This window comes from Panthera pardus, unplaced genomic scaffold (assembly GCF_024362965.1).
Source record: "Panthera pardus isolate Hobbes unplaced genomic scaffold, ASM2436296v1 HiC_scaffold_24, whole genome shotgun sequence".
Classification (NCBI taxonomy): Eukaryota; Metazoa; Chordata; class Mammalia; order Carnivora; family Felidae; genus Panthera; species Panthera pardus.
In genome coordinates, this window is record NW_026526810.1 from 60,434,132 (window position 1) to 60,446,594 (window position 12,463).

A 12,463-nucleotide genomic window follows, 5' to 3' on the forward strand; every position below is an offset into this window, starting at 1 on the left:
ATGCTGAATGTTCTTCCTTTAGAGGGAAATGCACAGCTTCTTCTTTTTTTTTAATATAATTTATTGTCAAATTGGTTTAAAAAAAAAGTGAGGAGATATATTCTTTGACCCTAAGCATGCTTGTAGCCCACACAACTGGACTCTGGGTGGCATTCTTAGGAGTCTCTCCATTTATCTTTCCCAGGTCATCTGAAATATTATTTCCCTTTTCTCAAACCTCACTCATTCTTTATGACCTGAGCCAAACCCCAACTCCTCCATGAAGGGATCGATGGTGACTCTAATTTTGCTGGCCAAACTTTTCTCTAAAATACTGTTAAATTAAGAGTCTGTGCCACACAGTGTAAAAAACAGATATTTCTAATCTGTATTGGATTGTTTCCTTGTTTCCTGTGAGTTACTCTCATCCCCTATTCAGGAGTTGAGCTTCTGAAGAGGCTAATTTATCATATACTTTTTATATTAGATGCTTCCCAAACTCCTTCCAGCTGCAAATAAAAACTCCAGCTCAAACTAGCTTCAACAAGAAGGACATTTCTTATCTCATGTAGTTAGAGGACCAGCCATAGGGCGGGCTCTAGGCTTGGCATGTTGGGGTCTCAGCTCCACCTCTCTCTGTGATGCTCCGCCTTCTTTTATGAGTTGATTTCATCTTCAGGCCAGTAGGAGAATGGCTGTGACCATTCCTGAGCCCCTTCAGTTATGACAATATCTGGAGAGAATAAATGCCTACGGGAATGTGGAAACTTATTCTTCAGAATAAGTCTTCTTCAGAAGACCACCTCACACCGGAATTAGCCAGAATTGAGTTACATGGCATTTCTTCAACTATGCGAGGAGATGGGATTGCCATGATGGGCTGCAAATTGCCCCAGAGCTGAGGACAATATCAGTTTCCTCAAGGTCATGTATGGTGATGATGAAGGAGGTGAGATATTTGAACATAAAAGAAGGAAGAATGGAGGATGAGCATCAGATAGACGATCAGTGGTGGACTGGGGCTGCCTTGTGCAGGTTTGTAAGAGCCAACTGTTAAAGTTAGGAATTTTGAGTGCTAGGGTTCAACACAATCATTATCAAAAATTAAATTATAATAAGCTTTCTATTAAAGTATATTAGGGGCACCTGGTTGGCTCACTCAGGTAAGTGTCTGACTCATGATTTCAGCTCAGGTCATGATCTCACAGTTCATGAGATCGAGCCCCTGTTCGGCTCCATGCTAAGCCTGGAGTCTGCTTGGGATTCTCTCTCTCTCCCTCTCTCTCTGCCCCTCTCCTGCTTGTTCTCTCTCTCTCTCTTTCTCTCTCTCTCTCTCTCAAAAATAAATAAATAAACATGAAAAAATAAAGCATATTAAAGGAAAGGTAAACTCACTACTTCCTAATTATTTTTATTACATCACACTGTTATCTATGCTTTTGATGTTATTTACAGTTGTATCTGTATGGTAGAAATACTACGTAATGGAGAGCTACTGTGCACTCTCAACCCTGTATTCAGTGATATCATACTGACCACTTGAAAAGAGCCATGGTATGAGTATTTACACCATGGAAACAGTGAAATGATACAAATCAGGGCTTGATTTATGGCTTGGCTGATTATCATTTAAGAAAGTGATGGAGAAAATGTTATCAATGCATATTAGAACTAAAAATGTGTTTTACCTGTAGCCATTATATTGTGAATAGCACAAAATACTGAGGAAATGGTCTTCCAGGTTTCAAAAGCCATTATTTGAAGCAGCCAAGTCATTTGCGTCATTGATAAATGAGTGAAGTTTTCACAAAAATCTTCCTTGTTTCACTTCCATATTACTCATTAACATAAATGAGCATAGCAACCAACGTTCAGGTCAGAGTTACATTCATTTGTTACCAGCAACCATAGAATAATCATGGGTACAGGAGTTCAGAAAAAAAAATCAACAAAAGCATTCTGTGAGAATCAATTGGTTTTATGAAATTCACAATAAAAAACACTGCAGGGGCACCTGGGTGGCTCAATTGGTTGAGCAACTGATTTGGGCTCAGGTCCTGATCTTGCGGTTTGTGTTCAAGCCCCACGTCTGGCTCTGTGCTGACGGCTCAGAGCCTGGAGCCTGCTTTGGTTTCTGTGTCCCCCTCTCTCTCTGCCCCTCCCCTACTCGCGCTCTGTCTCTGTCTCTGTCTCTCTCTCTCTCTCTCAAAAAAAAAAAATATATATAAATTATTAAAAATATTGTATATTTTATTATTATTTATAAGTTTTGTGTTACATGCCCTTTATATTAGTAAAATCTATCATGTAAAGTACTGATACATGTAGCACATATACTATATACAGCATGTATAATTATATATATATATATACCTGCCCCTGGAGAGCCCATTGGTAAACATTTATCAGCACAACACAGGGACCACCAATATATTTACTACAACATCCTCAATGACCAACTAACTATAGTTAATTTTTTTTGGGGGGGTGCCATTTAGAAAATATATTGATCCGATTTTAGATCTCCTCAGTAAGTTGAAAGATTCAGAATCATTCACTAAGTTTATTTTTATGGAGATAGAAGTTTGAGTGGGCACGTTCCTTTGCTTTAGTTTGCTGGAGATTTCAGCAAACAAGTTAAGTTATTTCCTTATTGGGTCTGTATGTGAATCAGTCCCAATTCCTGGTAATAATAAGCCACACTGATGAAGAGATTTACAGTGATAGGAGGGTGTTCAGTCGGGAAGGTGCTCAGCTCCGAGTTTATACCAAGGGGAATGAGGAACTCCATTCATAGAATGTTTCTGCCTCCTTTTTGACTTGCTTTTTCCTGATGAGCAGACCAGCAATCACCAGCTGTTCTATATTTCTATCATGTTACCCAGCGGTAGGAAGAAAGAAAAGTTTTTGGCCCCTGGAAGTGCATGTTAAAATTTGAATCTCTTCCCAGGCCAGATGTGATTTGGAGATGTGCCCTCCTTGTGGAAGTTACTCTCTGGGCTTCATTCCCAAATGATAGTTTCTCTTCTCAGTAAATGTGATACATGTTGAAATGGAAAATGAAGGAAACCTAGTCATTATGGTTTTCTCCATAATATTATATCTCTTTATTGCTTATCTCAACTGTGCTTCTCTTTTAGATTCTCAATATGGTTAAGCAAATTTGACACCTCAACTCTGGTTGTTGTTGTTATTATTATTATTATTATTATTAGCATAAGGGCAATGGCAGTAATTTATTGATCCTCAATATGCGTCAGGGACTAGGCCAAAGATTTACCTACATCTTCTCTAATCCCCATAATGACCATAGATAGAGATAATCTTTTTTTTTCTTTTTTACAAATAAGTACACTGCAACCCAAAGAGATTTAATAACCAGGTTTTTTAAAAGTTTTTTTGTGTTTATTTATTTTTGAGAGAGACAGAGTGCAAGTGGGGGAGGGGCAGAGAGAGAGACACACACACAGAATCTGAAGTAGGCTCCAGGCTCCACACTGTTAGCACAGAGCCCGATGCAGGGCTCTAACTCACCAACTGCAAGATCATGACCTGAGCCGAAGTTGGACACTTAATCAACTGAGCCACCCAGGCGTCCCAATAACCAAGGTTTTAATCAGAGTCTGTCTGACACCAAAGCTTCCATTTTTTTCAGTACACCAGGATTTCTTTCCTCCCCCAATAACTCATTAGGACACAATCCTATTGGAGAAATATATTGAATGATTACAAATTTCAAAAGTTCATTTGGATAATAGGCAGTAAGCCACACTGGACATTTTTACCTTAAGCCTGACCATTTGCTAACGGTCCATTAATAGTATTGATTTTTTTTTTTTTTAATTGACTTTTGGTGTCCTCACAAGTCTACTAAGGTCAAGTGGAGCCAGGGCAATAAGTACTCATAGAAACTCCCTGACAACCTAGTGACAATCCAGGCACATTGGGGCACAAGGTCCTCTGTTTCATTGGTTTTATAAACCTCTTGGTATTTGGATCTCAGAAAGCAGGCTGACTTCAGTCTCTTCAAATATAACCACGTAGAATTTTGTCATGTTTCATTGTGTAGTTGGCATGCTGCAGGGGTCCAGCAGTGCCAGAAACGAAGTGTGCCCTATCTGAAGTGGCTATTATTTTCCTGGTGGAATCCTAGCCAGAAAGGGGCTGCATTAGGTGTAAAGCCAACCAGGCAAGGAGCAAGAAGCCTTTCAGCAAAGGGATCCTTTACTATTATGGAACGTCTTCATTCTAAATCTCACATTGTGCGATCTGAAGACATAAAAAGGGGCCCAAGATAGCACAGAACCACGGCAATTCCTGGCATCCACAACCAAGTGGCATCATGCTTAGAGAGAGAAAGGTATCAATGGTGTCCTTTTACTTCCGTGGAATGCTTCTAAATATCAGAATCAAAAGCAAATGGAGATGCTTTATATCACAACAATAGAGATGAGCTATGCCATTACAGGTCAGGATAGGCTTGTCCAAGTTTATAAGCTCAACCCAGTCCTCAGATACACAACTAACTTCAGCCTCCCCTAAGAAGATTCTCTCCAGCTCCCTTTATCAGATCACTGACATGAGCAATGAGAGCAGCCTTGGAATAAAGGAAGCATCACTAAAATACAACAAAGTCCATGGCAATTTCTTCGAAGTGTTTTCCTCCTGTACCTGCTTAAAGAATTATGAAAAACTATATACCTCTGACAGTTTTTAAAAAAAAATTTTTTTTAACGTTTATTTATTATTGAGAGACAAAGAGAGACAGAGCATGAGCATGGGAGGGTCAGAGAGAGGGGAGACACAGAATCCAAAGCGGCTCCAGGCTCTGAGCTGTCAGCACAGACCCCGACGCACAGACCCCAACGCAGGGCTCGATCCCACAAACTGCAAAAACCGCGAGATCATGACCTAAGCTGAACTTGGACGCTTAACCGAATGAGCCACCCAGGCGCCCCTCTGACAGTTTAAATTTACAAATTTTACCATGCATTTTTGTAGTTGCAAAGGATGTAGTTTCTGACATACAGTATGTTGTCTATGCGCATTCAAGATCTTTTCAACAAAACCTTGAAGTTACAGATTTAGTACAATCTATTGACAGCATCTACCACATAAACTAATTGACAAAGGGAGTCCTCGTTATCAAACTAATAAGGAAATCAGGAATACTTTGTGTCAGAAAAAAAAAGTAATTTAAAAACTTCAGCTACCCTATTTAATATGCATTTCCCCCTTGACAACCTTCTCCTAAGTGTGAGAGAGAGAATGAGAGAGAACAGAGTGTCACCTGGATGACATAAAACCACTGCACTCTTCAGTATTTCTCGTCCAACCCTTCTTGGCTTCCTGCCAGGGGACCCTCCCTCGGAGGGATGTGTTCTTGAGTTGACCATTTGTTTTTACTCCTAGAGCAAAGGGCTTGGTAGCATTAAAGGTGATTAGTGTGCCTTTCTGTTCACATGGGAGAGTGTCTGTCATGAAGATGGAGGTAACAGGAGACTGTGACAGCAGAGACGTTCTCAGACAAAGTATTTAGGGAAAGGTTATAGGGAAGTTGAGCCTGAAAGATTATCTTCTCAAAGCTTTTGATACTGTGTACAGATGGCAAACTCTTCCTGACCCCAGAAGTAAGCAAACCATATTTTTGAAAAGCCACTGTTTCGAGCCACGTGCATGGAAATGAATAGGGTTTTGTTGTCAGGATTCTGTATTTATGAGTTTCTGGATCTTCCTTCTTTCTTCCCTCCCTTTTCCCTCCCTCCCTTCATCATCTGATAGGAACAGGGAGCCCCTGTTTCTCCTCCAATATCAGATGCTCTGACAGTCATTAAAATTCCCCATCCTCAAATGGGGTAGAAGTTGCTCTCTATTTGCCGTTCCTTAGGGCTGACAAAAAGGTTTCCTCCTTACATCGAGACATGACACAGAGAGAATTTCCCATTAAGTTCATGAAGCATAGTATCAAAGCCCCTTGCTTTCATAGTCTTTTCCAAGCTGTTGGGAGAGATCCTTCATTTTTTCAAAGTACTTTGGTATTCTCTTACTTAAAGAGGACCCCTCCCCCAAAATGTATAAACTTCCCACCTTATTAGGATTTCCAGACTTAGAAGATAAAAATTCAAGATGCCCTATTAAATTTAAATTTTAGATAAAAAATTAATATGTTTTGTTACTCCAAATATTGAATCAGACATAGTTATACTAAAAAAAAAAAAATGGTGTTGTTAATGTGAAATTTTGACTAGCAGCAACTTTTGTTTATCTGCTTCCCTACCTGCCTCCAAACTTTGATCCTCCCTTGTTTGGACACTGAACGACAAGGTAAGCTTTGCTGTTCCCAAATCAGATAAAGATATCTTTAGCTTTGTATTCCTAAACTCTTCTCAGACTATAATACAAGACTTTGAATGTCTGTCCTGACCAATCTTATGCAACATTTTTTTTTTAGCACATTTTTGCTGCAGAAACACAAATTAAAATAATTTCTTAACTCTGGGAAAATGAGAAACTCTGTTTCTTCTCTAGTGACAGACAAGAGAACTAGGAAATGTCACTGTTGTTCTTTATGTTGGGATTTAGCATAGAACATTTGTGCTTGGAAAGGAAGCTCCTTAGGTGGCTACAGAGAAGAAACAGCCTGAGCAAGGGAGGGGAGAAGTAGGCTCAAGAAGGTTTTGTTGCAATAGGAAGTACTGGAAACTAGTGTTTCTCAAATGTTTTGGACCTTGACCTACAGTGAGAAATACATTTTTCGTAGTGACCCACAAACACACTTCCATATATATGTGAATGAAACAAAAATTTCATGGAACATTCATCATTACATGTACAATTATTATGTATAATTCACACTGATATTTTCTACTCTCATCTCTCTCTCTCTCTCTCTCTCTCTCTCTCTCTCTCTGTGTCTTTTAAAGAGTTGATTGCCCTCAACCAACTGATGGACCATGATCTGTAGTTTAGAAACCACTGCACAGAACTGCTCAGGGAACTGTCTGTGGTGGTCTCTGACAGAAAAGGATTTCCATTGCATCACAATGGAAATCAATGAGATGCTTCCTTCATTGAGAAGATTTTTTTTTTAAGTGTTGCACTTTTTCTTAAAAATGTTTTTTTAACGTTTATTTGTTTTTGAGAAGAGAGAGACAGAGCATGAGCTGCGGAGGAGAGAGAAAGAGGGAGACACAGAATCTGAAACAGGCTCCAGGCTCCGAGCTGTCAGCACAGAGCCCCACGTGGGGCTCGGGCTGACAGACTGTGAGATCATGACCTGAGCCAAAGTCGGATGCTTAACCAACTGAGCCACCCAGGTGCCCCGACACTTTTTTTTTTAATGTTTATTTATTTTTGAGAGAAAGAGAGACTGTGAGAGGGAACTGGGCAGAGAGGGTGGGAGACAGAGGATCAGGATCTGAAATGGCCTCTGTGCTGATAGCAGATAGCCTGATGCCAGGGCTCGAACTCACAAACTGCGAGATCATGACCTAACCCACAGTTGGACGCTTATCGACTGAGCCACCCAAGCACCCCCTTCATTGAGAAGATCTTGCACTGAAAACAATGTTAGCTGAACAGCACACTTAGCAACAGTTCATTCATGTTCTGGTGTGAGTTCCTTTTCCTTTCACAAGGGGGAATAAATGCTTCCCAGGTGAGCACCAATCCCTCAGATGATGCTTTGAGAAGCAGTTGCAAGCTAGAGTCTGACACAGAAGAGATGAGATAAAACCATGGAGGAGGGGTCCAGAGCAGCATAGAGGGGATGTGTGAGGAGGACAGAAGAGCGAATGGTGAGTGCCTCTTGGAAAGCCCATGAATACACATCACTGAGACCAACATACCTGATTTGGAGAAGATGTACATACTTTTCCAGAGATCCCATCCAACTGGAGGAAAAAGTGCCTCTCGGACAACTGGCCCAACAACAGAAATTTAATCCCTGCGTGGAGAGGAATGGGTCTGAGAAAATGTGAAGATTTACTGCAAAGAACTCTACTGCTTTTCGTTACTCTGAAAAAAATGAACTCCACCTCCCACTCTCTACAGTGTCTGTGTCAGATCCCATCCTTTCTCTTAGAGTCATCAATTATTTTGTCTAGTCCCCTCCATCTAAGTTAATGACCTTGCCTTATACTTTTTAGAGAAAGTGGAAGGTCTCAGAAGGGAATTCCTTTACTTTTTCTCTACTAAACCTACCAGCCCCCTAGCACTGCCCTCAGTCTCCCATCCCAAAGAATGTGATCCGAGTCAACATGAGGAATTAAGAGAATCTCCGTTACCCCATGACAAGCCCAGCATACAAACCCTAGATTATATTGCTGGATTCTACTGAAACAGGAAAACAGGTGAGAGACAAGTAAATAATGCTGAACAAAACAGATCCATCAGGCTGCCAAACAGCTTTATTCTAATTGCACTCTAAATCTTGGAATTTGAGAAGAAAATAATATGGATTAACAGGCTCTCATCTCTCTTTAGATAACATCAGTGGTTTAGCCACTCCTTTGGAAAACTGTCTCTAAGTCATACTGGTTGGGGGAGGGCTATCAACTGTTCATCCTTGCGTGTGTGATGGGTTCCCGCCCCACCTGACACCTTCCAGCACTCGCACCTTTGACTCTCTTCTGCCATCTTTCATCCTTCCCTCTCTTTCAGATCCTTCTCATCCTTCCCGAACTTTCAGATATGTCACGGTATACCCATCTCAAAAAAAAAAAAATGTGCCTCCATTTACGCCATGTCCTCCTCTGGGGTCTGCGTTCCCTCTCAGCTCCCCTTCACAGAGAAGTTTCTCTGAGGAGTTGCCATCTGCATTTATTCCCCTTTGCTAGCCTGCCTTCAGCACCTCTACCCCTCCACCAAAAATACTCGTTATGAAGGTCATCAGTGGCTTCTTTATTGCTAAAGCTAACGGAGACTTTCATTTCTCACCTTCCTCAACATTTTAGCAGCTTGAGACACAGTTGTGTCTCCCTTGTCTTTGAAAGACTGTGAGTTTGGCATCCCTGATAACACATCTACTCTCTTGCCTTTTCCTCCTTTTTTTTTTTTTTTTTTTTTTCTCTTAGAGGACATCCCTCCTCTATTCTTTACTGGCCTATCCATCTTGAATTGATCTTTGAATGTTGGGATATCTCTCTCGAATCAAGAAAAAGACACTCCCTTAATATGCCCCACTCAGGTAAATGGCAACTCCATTCACTCGATTGCTCCCTGATCAAGTCCTGTTGACTCCACCTCCAATACCTATGTCAAGTGTGTTCACTTTACTCAGTCTCCAGTGCTACTACCCTAGGCCAAGCCACCATCACACTTCACCTCTTTTCTTGCCATAGTTTCCTTATTGGTCTCCGCATTTCTAATTTTGCCCTTACCTCCACCCTACCCACCAATCCATTTCTCATACAGCAATCATAGTAATATTTTTAAAACAGAAATCAAACTATGTCACTTCCTTGCTTGAAAATAAGAAATCATTTCCCTTTGAACTTAAAATAGAACCCAAGCTTTTGAACATGGTCTACAAGGCCCTGTGTCATCTGAGTCCTGCCCATCTGTCAAACCATCCTTCCTTCCATTCTCCCATGTAACTCTCTGTTACACAGCCCTTCTCTTACTTCCTTATATGGTCAAGATCTTTCCTGCCTCAGGCCCTCTGCACACACTGTCCCCTCTTCTGCAATTGCCCCTGTCCTTCACCTGCTCATCTATCCTTCAGGTAGCAGTTGAAATATTAATTCTTTAGAGAAACCACTCCCAAATCACTCATTCCCACCTCTTATACTCTCTTAACACCCTGTATTTTCTTCATAACAGATACTACAATTTATAATTAAGTAATGATGATCTCTATGTTCTTTTGTTTGTTTTCTTAATATTTAGCTGCAAGTTCTAGTGCCTGGAATAGTACCTAACACATTAGTAAATGTTCAATAATTTTTAAATGAATGAATGAATGAGGAATATGATGACCACTTGTGTTGAATGTACTCTAAACATTCACAAGCCGTATCTCCTTCAACCCTAGGACTACTGATATACCCTTCACACAATGCATGTGACAGGGCCAGACATCTGTTTATCATCTACCAGTGGTGTGCTGGAATGGGCTTGTATAGGCTTAAGAGAGCCAGTTCTGGACATCTCTTCTCAATTTCACATTTAGTGACATCATGTTAGTAGCTATGTTGGGAACACTTATACCACCAAAAAATAAGCAAATGGTGGAAATCAAGACTTTCTTTTTCTTTAGAAAACCACTTTACCAGCACACCACTGGTGTCTCCTATACACCCAGCATCATGTTAGTAATTATGGAGCCACCATTAAAAATAGGTCATGGTCACTGTTTAGTAAGTTTCCAGTCTAGTTTAGGAACTATGACATACATCAGGAATCAAGAAGAATCAGGATACAGATGTGCAGTGTGAGAGCATCGTGATCAGAAAAGGAAGAAATCAGTATGGGTTGGTAACAATGGAGACTCAGAAGGTGGAACCAATGCTGAAATCAATGGATGGAGAGGATCTATTTAATGAATAGTACCACGAAGGGCAATCCTGACAGAGGAGCAGGGAGGATCCAGGGCTAGTCGTGAGCCAGGGAAATGGAGTTGGAATGGGAGTGGGAAGAAAGTGAGAAGATTGTCTCAGTTGGAAAGAGTTGCTCTTGAAAATTTCTTTTTAAATGTAACTTTGGTAAATTGGGTTATATATATTTTAAGTTTATTTATTTTGAGAGAGAGAGCGTGTGTGCATGTACATGCAAACAGGGGGGAGGGGCAGAGAGACAGAGAGAGAGAGAGAGAGAGAGAGAGAGAGAGAATCCCAAACAGACTCCACATATCAGCGCAGAGCCCAACTTGAGGCTTGAACCCATGAACGCCAAGATCATGACCTGAGCCAAAACCAAGAGCGGGATGCTTAACCAACTGAGCTACCCAGGAGCCTCTGATCATATTTTTAAATGAAAACTTTAGTTAAAGAATTTTTAAGGCAAGTCTTTTTCTTTTTTCTCTAACGGTGAAGTATTTAAAGGATCAGCAATCTTCCTCTATTATTCATATTTAAGTTTTGACCAGTAACTTTCCCTTGAAACCATGAATATCCTCCCAAATCACATCTCCAACCTGCTAGATGACCTGGCAAGGTGAGGGCTTCCCCTATCTTGGCCCTCAGCTCCTTCTTGTGGAATGAAATGGTCCAACTTGATTGTCCCTAAGGTCCTTCATATCCCAGAAGAACTGTATAGTTGTCATCTGCCTCTTGGTTTCAGCTCAGGTCATGATCTCACAGTTCGTGAGTTTAAGCCCCACGTTGGGCTCTGCCTTGACAGTTCAGAGCCTGCTTGGAATTCTCTCTCCCTCCCTCTGTCTCTGCCTCTCCCCTTTTCTCTCTCTCTCAGAATACATACATACATACATACATAAAAATAAATAAATAAATAAACTTAAAAAAATAAAAAATAAAATACTCCTTCCTTTTTAAAAAATTTTTTAAAAAGGAAGAAAAACTGCAGAGTTCTAAATGGTTAGGCATGTGAACTACATTTCTAAATGAGTCGAAGAAGGCCAAGAAAACATCATTCTAAAACTTCCTTTCCTGTGATTAAAGGACTCCCAGGGGTTGTATTTGGGCACAAAAGGGTGAAGTAAAACAACCCTTTGGCTACAGAGTTAGGTCAATTTTCTTTTAGCCAGAGAAGGGATTTGGCGTCTGAGGATATAGCAGGAGACCCCATGGGTTCTCCACATGAACACCATTAGGGAAGTCCAATAACCATTTGACAAGGAAATAAGGTCACTATTTTTAAATCAACAGGAAAAGAGCAGAACATCAAGAGAGAAGGGTGATTTATCCTGTGACCAGAGTGCACAGAATCGACTGGAGAAACTAATCAAATCAGACTTGATAAAGCCGATGCTGCCTTATATCCCCTGTGCCTAGAAGCCTTGTCAAGCTGGTCTGCCATAGATTCTGATTTAAAATACAAGCTGACTCCTTCACCCCTTCTGAGTAGCAATCCAGCTGCATGGATTTCAGTAATTGGGGTTTTTTTAATCATTATTATTAACTATAACGTGAGGCTTGATGCTAAGTAATGGCAAAGGGCTGATGTCTATCAGCACACAGGCACCCACGGAATCCCCAGGTAGGGCCGGATCTGGGCTCTCCAGGGCCCCCTTTTTCTCTCCCTTTCTGCCTCCTCCTCCCCAAAGGCAGGAACAGCTGTTGCCAGGTTGGCTTGTTCAGCCCACTCATCTCAAGCTACCCTGAAGCGGCAAGACCGCAGGCAGCCAGCCTGATGTTCTTTCCCCGTTCAGCACAGCCCAGCTGTGGCTCAGTAGGCCATGTTGGCATCTGGCTCAGAGAGAGGCAAGGCTGGAATCTTCTGAGTCTGGAGCTACCGGGTCCAGCTGGCTGTGGCCATGGCAGAATATGAGGGTCAGAGCTACGCTACCCCAGAGGGCAACAAGACA

The 12,463-nt window shown here is 41.2% G+C and overlaps 1 long non-coding RNA gene across 1 annotated transcript; it reads left to right on the forward strand.

The window, feature by feature from the left end:
* Nucleotides 1–709: 709 nt before the first annotated feature.
* LOC109262631 (uncharacterized) lies at nt 710–12,020 on the forward strand. Its single transcript, XR_002077849.2, has 2 exons — nt 710–1,014; nt 11,805–12,020. It is a non-coding gene; the product is annotated as an uncharacterized LOC109262631 (long non-coding RNA).
* The last annotated feature ends 443 nt before the right edge of the window (nt 12,021–12,463 follow it).